This window comes from Poecilia formosa, unplaced genomic scaffold, assembly GCF_000485575.1.
Source record: "Poecilia formosa unplaced genomic scaffold, Poecilia_formosa-5.1.2 Scaffold135, whole genome shotgun sequence".
NCBI lineage: Eukaryota > Metazoa > Chordata > Actinopteri > Cyprinodontiformes > Poeciliidae > Poecilia > Poecilia formosa.
In genome coordinates, this window is record NW_006800074.1 from 1,600,953 (window position 1) to 1,615,233 (window position 14,281).

Here is a 14,281-nt window from a genome sequence, read left to right on the forward strand (position 1 = left end):
TATCTGAAATCCTGTAGAATGGAGAAGTGGGTACAAAGTTTTAACAGTGGGCTTTATTTCTAAGGCTTTATGCCAATCTCAGGAGGAATCCTCAACTGTGGGTAAGAAGGAAGTCTGAACCTTAGATCTACTACCATAGTAATCTTAGGTATAATAACTGAAAGGAGCAATGCACTAATATTTTAGAAGACATTTTAAAATTAGTTTTGCTGCAGAGGTTTACATTTTGTTGCTTCAATAAATGCCTCGTTGTTTGCCAGGTGATCCCAAATTTTATCTGCTAGATTCTGCCCAGTTGGGTGAGTTTCAAGCCAATCGGTTGCATGGCAACCTCTGACAAAAAAAAGTTTCATGGCTGATTTGGAGCACTTGCAGTGATGTTTCTAGAGCAAGTCGAGCACAAACTTCTCTCACCCCGTCTCTGCACTCGTGTCCCTCCGGTCGTTACTTGAAAGTTACTGTGATTCACAGGTGTGCTTTTCCACAGCCTAAAAGGCCTGTTGACAGGCTGGCTTCGTAACAACTGTTTATTTAATGTCTTTCTATTTTCTACTTAATGACCATGTGTGTGCAATACATTCTACAGCCAGGCTGGCTTATTCTCGACAAGCAGCTGCCATTTTCCCCTGGATGTCAACTGCCGTCTCTCTGTTTGTTTGGTGCCATGGTAACTGACGATTAAAAATCTGCAAGTGTGACACAATGAAAATGTGATTAATATTCTGCTTTTTTTTTCTTTTTCTTTTTTTGCAAATGGCACCTTTTTATGGCGGTATATAATTGAAATGCTGTAACATTTAACAGTTGAGTACTATGGCTTTATGGGTTTTTCTCCACTGACCAGCAGATGGCACTATTATGCTTCTCTTGAAGCACTTTAAAACTTCTGAATCTCTGAAGACCAAACAAAGAGGATCATCATCCCCAGACAATTGGAATGGATGCTGCATATCTTTGATATGTCTTTTTGTGCACTAAATATTTCCTTTTGATACAGTAAATATCAAATGGTTAAAAATATATTGTGACATCAATTTAATATAGAACATGTAAAGATATTTTGCATAATTTTGTGATGGTGTTTTTAAAACACTATTTTAGAATATTATGTGTACATTTAGGGAGATGCCAACTAGGCCATGCTTAATTTAGCTTTGCAAATACAAATTTTTTGTGCAATATTAAGAAGTACAAATATTTCAAGCAAATGACAACAGTGAATTCTTTGCATTTAAAAATGATTTATCTTTTTTTCCACTTTTGACCCTTGTTCTCAAATCTGCTGAAAAGCCCCTAAAAATGTCCACTGCCACCACAAGATTAGACCCCACCATTCAGCAAATACAATAACCACCAATGTTGCTGCCATTCCTTCCACGGATGCCTGTTCTTGTGGGATTATGGAGAGGAAATCTAAATTTTTCTAGTTCATGTAAAAACAAAAATATAAAAACAACCACTTTATATTCCTGTATGGACACACTCAACACAGGCACGCAAATATCAGCCCACATCGATAGCCGACATGAGGCGAGTGTCTTAATCAAGATGACACTTCAGGGTCATGCCAAATTCGGCTTGGCCTCTTCAATGTGTGAAGGCCACAAGGAGCATGACATCTGTGCTTGAAATGGAGGCCCGGTCTCTCGGCCGCTGCCTAGTGTTATTTCCCCAACCGGACAGACTCTGCTGCTTTGAGACACACAGTCAGGACACACATATGTCAAATAGTGTGCTCCGTCTCCTTTGTAAAAGAACTGAACCAATGAGAAGAGCTTAACATGGTGCACTCTGGCCACGGTATGGCGTATAAAAGAATCCAGATGGATAAATGCATGGTTTCACTGCGGGCTAAATAGCAAAAGTGTCTGTTACAGTGTCACACATGTTGACTCACGTCCTCTGTACATACTGTCCTGCACAAACGCCTGATAGAGATCTCATTCATTCGTTTGCATAATTCCAAATTTGTTGTGCCTGAACAGAGTCCAGGGCTGCACCCCTATCCACAGCATCTGTGAGTGCACTATGTCTGGGGAATTTGCATGATTGCCTGTAGATTATGTGAACATCGCCACCTCCCCCTCTTCCTCCTCCTCCTTTTTCTTTTCCATTTTTTTTTTGTGGCTCTCCGCTGTGAGGATGCACACACATCCTTGGGCAAAAGAATCTAAAATAGATCATACGAACAACTGGAGTAGATGCACAGGCACAGGAAGCAGCTCACGGGCAGACTTGAGTCATGCTGGCAAGATCATGCACCCTGAGCTGACAGCCCAACACACCCGATTACCAATCACGTCACTTGCAAAATGCAGCAGCAGCCGTACTATATGTCGTAAATAAATAGGAAAATATTGAGAAGCCACGCAGATTTCCCCTCATAAAGGACTTCTTAGCGATGTGGGGATCTAAAGGGAGGGCCGTCTGTGCTTCAAGACGGACCTGATGAACATCTCCGGCTCACGGAGCAGTGGCTCATTCAATGTGTCATGTGGACTGCTGGCAATGGCATAACCTTTGCAGAGGGAAGGGAAGACAACACGGTCACTCTGGATAACAGTCTCGCAATGAACAAAAACAGACTCTGTCAGGCCGTCTCAGCATCAGTTTTAGGCTGCACACCACCGCGAACACAACCTACCAATCGCTCTTTGCCTTTTCCTCAGTCCTCCCTCCTATCAGTTGGTACGGCTCCTTCTCCTATAAGACGTGCACTTGATTTGCCGGGGATACTAATAATACCCCTCTACTTTACGTTACATTCTCGTACACTATGTGCTGCCTCAGCTCCATGTTTGACCCGCTTTGTTGTGAACATTTGGTCTGCTACATCACCGTATGGTGCTTGACACAGCCAGTGATTTCTCAGAGATTTGGTTGGCACTGGCGGTACAGTGTTATCTATTATTGATTTGTAATGATTGATTTAAAGAGCCATCTGCTGCAAAAGCATGCTACTTCTAATTTCTGCAAGAGAACAAATCACAAATAAAATGAGGTACAAAATGTCCACAGAAAAGCATAAATACACAAGTAGCAAACATATGCAAAGATTTCCTAAACTTTTTCAAAATAAAACTCTGAAAAGTGTGACAAGCAAACATATTCTGTCCTGTTTACTCTGATACCCCTTGATAAAATTTCCTGCAACTTTTGCCTTCAGAAGATAACAGTCCACCTGTAAAAAAAAAAAACTGATCGATATTAGTGTGGAAAAAAAAGTCACTCAACAGCTTTAGGAAGACCAAAGAACTCGGTAGACACAAATATAGTTGTGGAAAAGTTAAACTCAGGATTAAACTTTAAATATATTACCATTCTAAAAAGAAAACATTTTAGAGGCAGCAAAAAGCTTGTCAGTAGGTTGCCATTCTCCTTCCAGCAGGACATTAAATGTACAACCAAACGTAGATCAGACTGATTTGGATCAAAAAATGGTCACGTATCAGAATAGCCCAGTCAAAGTCCAGACCTAAATCCAGTTGAGAATCTCTAGCAACATTTGAAACCGGATGTTCACAAACATTCTCCAAAATACTTGGATTTCTGTTTGCTGGAAAAGGTTCTTTTGTAAACCTTTAACTCAGAGGGACCTAAATACAAACTACAAAAACATGCATCATTGTATTTCTGCGTCATTATGTACATTTCAACATTTGGACTATCACATAAAATCCCAGAAAAATATATTTTTAAAGGTTTTTATGGTACTAGGGGACCTTTAATCAACTGTAGATGGACAGGAAAAGGGGCAAAAAGAAAAGAGGAAGACATGCAGCAAATGGCCTGCGGCCAGGAATTGAATCGGGGACATTTGCATTGAGGACCATACCCTCTGTTTACGGTGTCCCTGCTTTACCTCTGAGCCATGTGGCGCCCCCCCTTGGCGCCCAGGTAAAAGCATTGAACTTTGTGCTTAGGACTTGTCAAATGCAGAAAAAAGTTCAATGGACATGAATACCTTTCAAGACACTGTACTAATGACGGGCTAAAAATTCTGGAATGCTGCTTTTTTCCCCTACAGGGTCAAGACTCCATGTAATCATTTAGATTTCCTCGTTTAACATCAGGCGAAGATGATGTGCGTTGAGACGGCGTGTTTTGGGCAGCGAACAGCAGATGGATGTTTGAACCATTACTAAGGGGCATTCTCATGTCTCATTATGAGGCTTGTTAAGGCCCACATTACAGCTGCTTGACTGAGCAGCCTTAATAAGGAAAGTGACCCAACACCAACATGAGCAGCAGCATTTTACCTCTCACTGCCATCTGTTTGCTCCCTTCGTGGCCCTATCACTTTCTCTTGCCGGTCTGCCTCCCCCCTTTTTTTTTTTTTTTTTTTTTTTTTTTTCTTTTGCAGCAAAAATCCCATCATAGAGTGTTTCTGCCCTTTTTTTTTGCCACAGCGCCATCCTTCCCCCCTCAACTCTCCCACCACAACCACCACCGCCACCACAACCTCTCCCCCCGTTGTGTGTTTGGCAGTCACACAGTTGGCCATGTGTGTGCTGAAGACGTTACATAATGCCCTCCTTTCACTGCACTACAGATCAAAGAGAACAATCCAGCACAGAGAAATCGCTCCTTGCTGATTTTTCCTCTCTTGTTTTTTCAGACTTCTGTACAGTACACTGCATTATAACCAGCTCCAGGATTCCTGTGGAAAACCAAACAAAGAGGCAAGGAAAGAAGCAAAAGAAAGGAGACAAAAAAAGCCCCAGATTAGGCTGAGTAGGTAATACTTTGTCAGAATTAACATAACATAAAGAGATTTGTTGATTCTTTTTTTTTTTTTTTAACTGCCTTAAGAAATTGGTGTAACTTTTCAAATGTAATCTACTTTGCATTTCCTCCATCTTAAACCTGATGCAACTCTGTTGAAAACATCGCTCCAGAAGCATTTCCGCTCAAAGTCTCTTTCCTTGTTATGAAACGTTTAACCGCATGTGATTACACGCAGACAAAACGGGGAACAGGCCAACGAAAAGAAGCTCTTTTTCATCCTGAAACAAAGACTTTCATAAAGAGGAGGAAAAAGCCATACAGAGCGGGAGAGGAAGGGAGAGCAAGAGTGCATTAAATGCTGTCAGCGAGGCTCGGCCTGTCCACATCCTAGTGAGCATTGAGATAACGAGGCAGTGCTGAGGGGACGCTTACCTTCCATAACAAATTGTACACAGCACTTTGTGAGACCAGAGGCTGCAGCTGTTAAACTGCAACTAAAAAGATTATGTGCTTTAAATACATGGTGGTAGATTTACATTCTGTAAAAAATAGGTTTTGTCCAATGATAGATTCAGCAAATTTTAATGTCAGACCAGTGTAACATGACAAACATGTTTGAAAAAGTAAATGCCCCCAGTCCTAAAACTGGTTGTGTCACAATTGGTATTGCTGTGGACAGGTTTTAGTTCTGAGAAGAACTGTTTGGATTCAGCCACGGTGCAGGGATTTTGGCACAAACAAAGCGTTCGCTGCATCTTAATCAGATGCAAGTCCAGATTTTGAATAGGCCACTCCAAAACCTTCATTTTCTTCATTTGTCTGTTGATTCATTCAGGTGTAGATAGGCTGATTTGCTTCAGAAAATTAGACTGCTGCATAATCCAAGTGTGCTTGTGCCTTCAGTCACAAAGTGGTAATTGGACTTTCTTCTTGATTCTTCCATTGATTACAGCAAGTTGTCCAGGTCCTGAAGCAGTAAAACAGTGCAGCCCTTGTTTCATGTTTCATACTAATCTGGCCATTGTCTTCCTATTCAGTTCTGCTTAATTCTCATTTCCTTTCAGTGCCCTGTCTGAGTTTTCTTCCATTGAGCTCGATATCTCCAGCTCAATGAAAGTTTGAAATTCTATTTCAATTTCAACCGGGTCAATCAGTAAACAGAAAAAGAAGTTAATCAATTTTCTGGACTGGTTTATAATTACAGTTTGCCTATGGTTTGGCAATGGCAGCAGAGGCAGTGAACAAGTCATAATACACTAATTCCAAATATTGAATTAACAGTCATCTTGTTGGGCTTGACATTTCTCTCTTCGTCGTGGGAATGGCTGATTACAGTGCAGGCAGTTTTTTGTAAACTTCATAGTGTCGAACTGGCGCATTGCATACAGTATGTCACAGTCAAAATTTAAAACTTTTAACAAAGTCCACACCTTCTGCAAGTGATCGTTTCTCAGTATCTGAGGGTTCAATTCCTCTGTACGAAGTGAAGCGTGGAACAAGGGGCTGGTTTTTACCAGGCTAAAGTCATACTAGATGTGAGGAGAAAGTCACCTTTCAACCAGTTCCACTTTTGTTTCGTCAATCCACAAAATAGTTTACCAAAACATTTAGATGTTTTTCAGGTAAATTTGAGACAGATGTGCAGCATGTGCTCTTGTTGCTCAGCAACTTCACCTTAGTCCTTCTGCCATGGATGCCATATTCTTTCATATTGTTGAATCAAGAGTATTCACCTTAGGCAAGTGAGTCATTTTGTGCTTCAGATTAATCGTTCCTTTATTTATGTATTTAAGTCCTTTTCATACACGAGGCCGTATTATTAGAGATTGTTGTTTTCTGGTATTCACGCAGGTCATGCTGCTTTCATAACCCATAACCAAATGGTAATGCTGCAGATGTCCATTGTCTTCCACTGTCCAGGATCTCTTCAATGTTAGGAAGTCAATAGAATGTGACTTTCCCATATGAAACACAACTGTTTTTGATTCACCATTGCATTGTAAACCGATCTCCCTTTAGGTATCAGAGGAACAAATTTACCATTCCACCATTAATTACTGCAGCCAAATGAGAAACTTTGCATTTTGCAGGTTGTGTTGTGTGAGTGAATTCTCCCTCTGCATTATCTTTCATAAAACAGTCAAGAACTTTAAAGCAGATAATTTGGGATTTGCACTCTGGTTTAGGGATCGGAGATTATAATTGGACAGTTGGCTTTGGACCAAAATTATCAGATTTTTGGACCAGCCTATCTAGTCTTGGACTCGTCTTTGAAATTATCTGGTCTTGGACCAGTCTTTCTTTTTTTTTTACTATGATTTTTTTTATGTTGCAAAGGCAACATAAAATGGTTTATTTAAGATAAATTGACTGATGTCCTTGGGATGCCTGTCCATGAATAAATGGACAGCAAACTATTGGTGTAAAATGTTTATTATTAGACTGATGCTAAATATTAGAGGGAAAGGAGGAGAAAAGAAAGAAAATTATTTCAAGTGTTGAGCAAAACAGGAGAAGAGTCATAGGTTGGTTAATGCTGTGACACTTTTTAATTCTGCTAGAAAATATTTAACACGTCTTGACAATTTTGTTGGGTTGTCTTTGGTCGGCAGGGCATTGAATAGAAAATAAATCACAGATTGATCACCGACCAGACATTCGAGCACACAACCAGAGATTTTCTCCTAATTCTGTCTCGACCACAGATGATAAACATTTTATGTATAAGTACATTTTAAGACTCTCAAGAACAGCACATAAAAGCGACATCATTGAAAAAATAAACAGAAAAATATCCCAAATTACTAAATAAAACAGTACTCATAAAACATGATGAAAATGCAGAGGTTAGGATGTAGTGAACATGTGGGTTAGACACACCTTTGAAACACCTTTGGCTTTTGACACACACGAGTCTTGAATGTTGATAGTGTAACTGTTAGTTGCTGTGTCAATTACACAGTCAATTTGTAATCTGTGATTTTTTTAAAAAAAATCATGACATGATTTGCTGCTCTTTGAGATCTTTTAGCCTACTTCAGGTTGTCGGAAAGGTTCCATTTAACCTCTACCACCCGATCATCTGATTAACTCTAGATTTCAGAGTGAAATTGAACCAAAATATATGGTTAATTTATCATTTAAAAAACACATTTCTTATTTGCTCAGATTTGCAGCACTCCATATGCGTATATCATTGTCTCTGACTCAAACAATTTCCAAAATGAACCCCAGTTGATGGTGAGGAGGTTTTAATTCCCCTCAGACGGCTGGGATTAGCAGCAGTCCTTATCTCTGTTAAAGCCCCCGGTGATGGAGACCGGTTGGCTGGTCGAAGGGAGCAGAAAGGCTGGGTTATCTGTGACCCTCAGCCAGGGGGGAATGAGCAGGTAAACCAGAAATAAAAGCATCTTTAGGACACAGCATGGGTTTGTAGAAGTGCATGGCTGACCACAAGCTGTGTGGCTGCAGCATTAGATGAACTGGGGGGGGTGGGGAGAACGGAGGAGTGCAAAGCTTCAGAGTGGGTTTGGTGCTCAAACCGTTATCGCACCTGACAGCGTCTGGTTTGGGATCCAGTGGTGCACGCGGCATACGTAAGCAGCTGGTCATCTGTTGGTCAGAGTGATAGGGTGTGACGTGTCACACGCTACATTAGAGCCGGCCACAGGATGGGTTTGACATTCCACGGAAAATTTAGTCCACCACAGAGCTGTGGTCCCACTCATGACGTAAAAACCAGATCCAAGCCTGCGTGTTAGATCTCAATAACAAATATTGACTTCTGAAAATGTTGGCTTGATTTATGGTTCAGTTTCAAATTAAATATGTTTAAAAATGTTAATCAGATTTAATCTTTTCTCTGAAGTTTCTATTATCAGAAGTATGCTTTGCCCAGCAGTTTTAGAGGTGAAGGACTATTCTTTGCTCCTGCTCATATTAGTTGCCTACATCACTAATCAGATGTTCACAACTGAACATAAATGTCATTGATTTGGACCTTTAAAATTATTTATTTGAAATGTTATTTTTCTGGGTGGGATGATGATTCAACCAATTATCATCATCAGCTGCAGAAATGGTCTGCTCCTGGTCAAAAGCAATCAATCTGAGACAGGAGGAGGGTCTCACCACTGTAAATTATGCTTGTGTATGCGCTGCTCTGTGTGCTAAAAGCAGAGAACCAACTAACCGTTGCAAGACATTGTTTATCCACCATTATCGGTGGCCATGGCAGCTCGCCTGAGCAATCGTGACAGGCTCGCTGTGGGGAAGTAGCTGTAGCATAGCAGAGAGCAAAGGGAAGGGTATGAGTAGCGTGTACATGGGAGTGATTGACAGCTCTGATTAGTTGTGTCTGTGCAGGAGCAGTGTATTTCTGCAAATGGCAGTAGGATCACAGTGAGAAAAAGGAGGAGTTATTTTTTGCAGATTACATTATCATAACATAGAGGCAGTTTTAGCAAATATTTAAAAAACTTATATATATATATATTTTTTTTATAAAAGTATATCTGAATTTCTTTTTCCCCTTCAGTTAAATAATTAAAACTTCAAAATGGCTATAACATTTTTCCCTCTCACTGGAAATGTGAAACATAGAAATACGCCATGATTGTATTACTTCTGAGTTTGAGTGTCCACAACACTAACCTGTCTCTGTAGTCCAAATAGAATTTGCTCTTCCCTTGTGCCTTAGTTAGGAAGCTGCTTTCTGCTTGCTCCACTGTTTAGTGTTTCCTTCAGCTTCCCTGATCCTTTTGCTTGCCTCAGCCTTGTGGTGGTCAAAGTGTTCCTGAGGATGTCTTACCTGTCACCGTGCAGCTCAGGGTGCAGTAGCTGCAGGACCCAGATGCCTGAGGAAGGCAGGACAGAGTGGGCAGACTTGGGCCGCTGCGGATCAGCCTGGGCCGACTCACCCATCACTGAGCACGGTTCCCAAACCCCTCTGACAGATCGGAGTAGAAAGCACGTACCACATCATAGCTGTGATTCACCACTGCCTCCAGACCAAGCATGCCCAGAAGGCCGCCAGATCTCTTAATCATCGTGTATGTATGTGTGGACGTTGTTTACGGGAGAGAGCGAGACAGACGAGGAATGAATGAGCTTGTTTGCATATGACAGCGCGTCTATAAAAGTTGCCTGTGTGTTTTCTGTGTGTCAGAAAGAGTAAAGCACATCCCAACAGGCCTTCAGAGTGTCTCCCAGAGAACAGCAGTGAGAACTATCTTGTGCGTTTGCCACACTTTTGTATTTATTTGCTTCCTCTTTGAAGCAGCATTTATCCATGTGGGTCAGCCTTAATATCTGTGTGGATTCTGCGGAGTTACAATGTGCAGTCAAGGGCAAAACCACACGAGAGAAAATGTCGGGCTAAGTATGGGGAATGAATTCGAGGCACGCACTGAGGTCGCTTGTTTAAGTTGGGGTATGACAATGTGCCAAAAATAATCAAATTAACATGCATTAGTATGCAAACATAAACACAAAGATGTCTTGTGCGCAGAGTTAAAGAAGCAATTGCCCATTTCATACAAATAATTCCAGCATTTAATTTTTCAGAAAAACAACAATTTTGTGTCATGAATTTGATTACCTTCCACACTCATTTCTGAATTCTCATGAACAGAACAGATTTAGGCAACATCCCGAGGAGTGAAATGTTAAGTGTGTGCTGGCGTAATCTGACAGAATTTATTTAGAATGCAGGTCTTTAGTAAAGCTCCGCCTGAAGCAGCTGCCTAGTCCTGTCTTCACGCTTAACAGGAGTGTTTGCGCACGTCCGCATACAGTAACTTCATGCACACAAGCTAACATAAAGACAAGCTGCACACGTTCATGCATTCATACGGATGCAAGCAAGCATGAGCGCTTACACGGCACATGCACAATTAGAATAATTTGCACCTACAATGTGGGCGAAGCATGGCTTCTTGATGTAGGTTAGGTTTCTGTAGGTTGAAAGTAATGAATTTGAGAACAGCACAGTGTGTTTTTGTTCTGTTTTAATCCCTTTTAAATGATAAACTGCTTAAGTTTATCATTTATTTTCTATGTTTGATTGCATAAATGGGAGCAAGGAGACTTTGGGAAGAAAATTTGAAAAGGAAGTAGATAGCTGAGTGTTAACAGCTATTTACTTTATTAAAACCCCCCAAAATGTTCAGTGCAATAAGTTTCCTTCTGAAGTCACCTAGTCAGTCCAGTGGAGTGTAAGCTAATAATTTGAATATAACTGTTCTGTGAAGGCCTTGAAGATTTGTTAGAGGACATTTTAGAACTGCTGAAAGTGATCTAATTGCAGACGTGATCAATATGGCAACCACACAGGATTACTTGGGTGCAATACTTTGTAGGAAATTATATCCAAAAGTATCATGCATTCAAGCTCAGCATATCTATAACACATCGGGTCAGCTGAATGAACTCTAACTCCCATTACTGTCCACACCAGGTGTATTTATTAGTGACTGAGATGCCAGTGCTCTTGGAGAGGGGTGGAGACGTTTTGTAATGTTGAATAAAGAAACATCCTGAAGATTAGGGTATTTGTAATCAATATTATTCATTGCATTAAAAAAATACACACACAAAAAAATCAGTGATATAGCAATTACATATTTTCCCAAAATTAATTTTTTGCATAGTGCTATAAACAAATTATATCGACATGCAAAATGCTATGTCTAGGGGAAAATTAATTCTGCACATTACCTTGAACACAACATTCCCTTGGTGAAACGTTGTGGTGACAGAGATGCCTTTCTTCTGCAAGGAAATGGACACTGCAGCGTCTGAATTGAGTTAAACGCAGGACAATCCTAAAGAGGAAACCTGTTAGAAAGTGCAAAACACTTGAGACCAGGGTGGAGGTTCACCTCCAAGCAAAGAGGAGGCAGCATGTGCATAGTTTACAACGATGCACATGCCTATGCTGTTCTGTCAGTTATCACCCCAATATGTTACATGAGTATTTGCAGACTTTGCATTGTAACAAAATGAGAGAAGTGTAAGAGACCTGAATACGTTTGCATGCCACCATAGTTTAATCTATCTTGGAAGATGACATGCAGACTGATTCAAGAATACACACACATTAAATGAGAATATTAAAACAAAAGCTGGCTCCTCTTTAGACATATTCTGCTGCCTAAATCTTTTCTCTGTGTTTCACTCCGCCTATTCCTCTGCCTGATTTGCATTCCTTTTTTGACCCAGGCAGTAATCTACAGTGACTCCCCCATAAGCCGCTGGCACATTGGGGAGATGTTATAAGCTGTGACAAAAGACAAGAAGTGCTGGAGCCAACCGAAGGTAGCAGAGGACGGGCTCCTGATTAGCTAAACTTGCATTCCCTCTCAGTCACTAAGACTTATTTTGATTGCAGTTATTTTCATATATTGATTGACTGGGGGAAAAATATATATATAAAAAATTGCTGCAGTCGGTTTGGATTTTCAGTTCTTAACGAGCACAGAGTCGGGTAGGAATTCAGATCAGGGAGACTTTATTTTCCCTAATGTTGTTACAGGTTGATGTGCTGTTAAAATAAGATGTGGATTAATCCTTCGTCTGTCTGTGGAACTGGTTAAAGAGGCAGATTTAGTTCTTCAAAAAGGAGCACTGTAAACATAATTTGTCAGACTCTTTGGCATGCATACTGAAATCACTATGTCATGAAAAAAATAAAAAATATCCTCATGTCAGTACAGCACGATGTGAAGCAGCAAAATCTTTGGGAATCCACAATAGGTCCCAGTGTGTACCCATTCATCTCGGGTCTCCAGATGAATGGGTACACACTGGCCTGCTTGTATATATAAGCAGGGCCTGCATATACAAGCCCCGCTTGTATATGCTTGTATATACAAGCAGGCCCTGCTTATATATGCAGGGCTTAATATACAAGCAGCAGTGCAGCTACTGTGAATTTGCCAAAAGACACTTTGTGAATTGGATAACAAGCTTATTCCAGCAAGGTTCACATTCAGAGTGGAAAAAGGGGGCCCGATTAGCATATATGCAGAGAGGCTTTGCATGCTTGACATCCTCTCACCCCTGCGCTGGAAATAACCATGCATACAACTTCCTCTGATTACATTGATATGTAGATTCATGCATCTGCGTAGATTAGTTATTCATTAATTTATTTGCTCTGAATTCTCGGGCGAGAGTTCCTCAGACAGAAAGTCTGGGACAAACCGAAAGCATCTGAGAATAGAAAAAAAGAAAATTTGTGCAAATAATCACTCAGAATAAATGTCAGAAATATGAAGATTCAGTGACCCAGAACAACATAAATCCAAATTTGGCATTATGATTTAGAAACTCTGTGGGCATCAGGGTTCAAACAGAGAAAGTAGAATAATAATTATCAGCCTTTTCATCTTCACAGCAGAATTGGCTTCTCTTGCTCTAAATGAGGGCTATGAGGATAAATCATGGCTGTGTGTGTTTGCGCGTGTGTGCATGTGTGTGTGAGTCTATAAGCTGCAGAGCTCTGTCATCCTTTCATAAAAGCATCATGGATCACCAGTTTTTGCTACCTCGGTGTCCCTCTTTCCTGCAGCCACACTGTGAGCACTTTTCAACTTTAAAAATAGTCTCTTGACGAAGAGTGCCAAGAAATGCTAAACACCAGACAGTGTTCCAGCGCTCAGATCTGGCCACAAAATGGAGCCTGCTCGCCCAGAGACACTGTGCTTTACAAGACAAAAAATAGAAGCACATTAATTTATGGCATCTGTATCAATTAACTCGGGTAGCGCTGATGGGTGTAGCTAATGTACAGCGACAGTCTGTGCTCAGGTTTGTTCATATAGCAAATTAATCACAGAGTCAATTGGTGTCAGATCTTCTGCGTTACGAAACGGGAAATGAAGTGAATCCCTCCGGGTTCCCAGGGAGTTCCCTGCCCTCGTTTAAGACGGCGCTTTGAAGAACCAGAAGCCATTTAATCGTTACGCTGGGGGAACAGCGTCATGGGCTGGATTGACAGGTTGGGCATCAGAACATTAGCCATTTTTAAACCAGTGCAGAACAGTTGCTGCTGCAGCTCATAGTAACGTATAAAAATGTCAAACTGACTCAGATAGATTTGGAAAATGTTCAGAAGTGAGCCATTAATTGAATGTTTGACTAATTTGGAGGAAGCAAACTAGTACATTTTAAAAATGTAGGATTATTTTGGAGAACATGCTTTAAAGTACTTTCGATGTGGTATACATTTTTACAATATTATTTTTTCTCCCCTCTATCTTTTTGCTAAGTTACTTTTTAATTCAATTGAGAACACAAACACTTCATACCTGACCATTAACATTCATTTTATTGCCTCCACCAAATCCCTTGACAGACCATCTGGATGAGCTGAAACAACCTTATGATGTCAGTGTGACATCTTTAAAAAAATCTTTTAAATGTCTACATTTATGACGTCTCCTGATTGTGTCAAAGTATTTTTAATGTTAATGTTTTATTTTGGTCATTCTGAATTTTTTTTTGAAAAAAACAAAAAACAAAAAACCTTTAAAACAGAGCTGCACTGTGG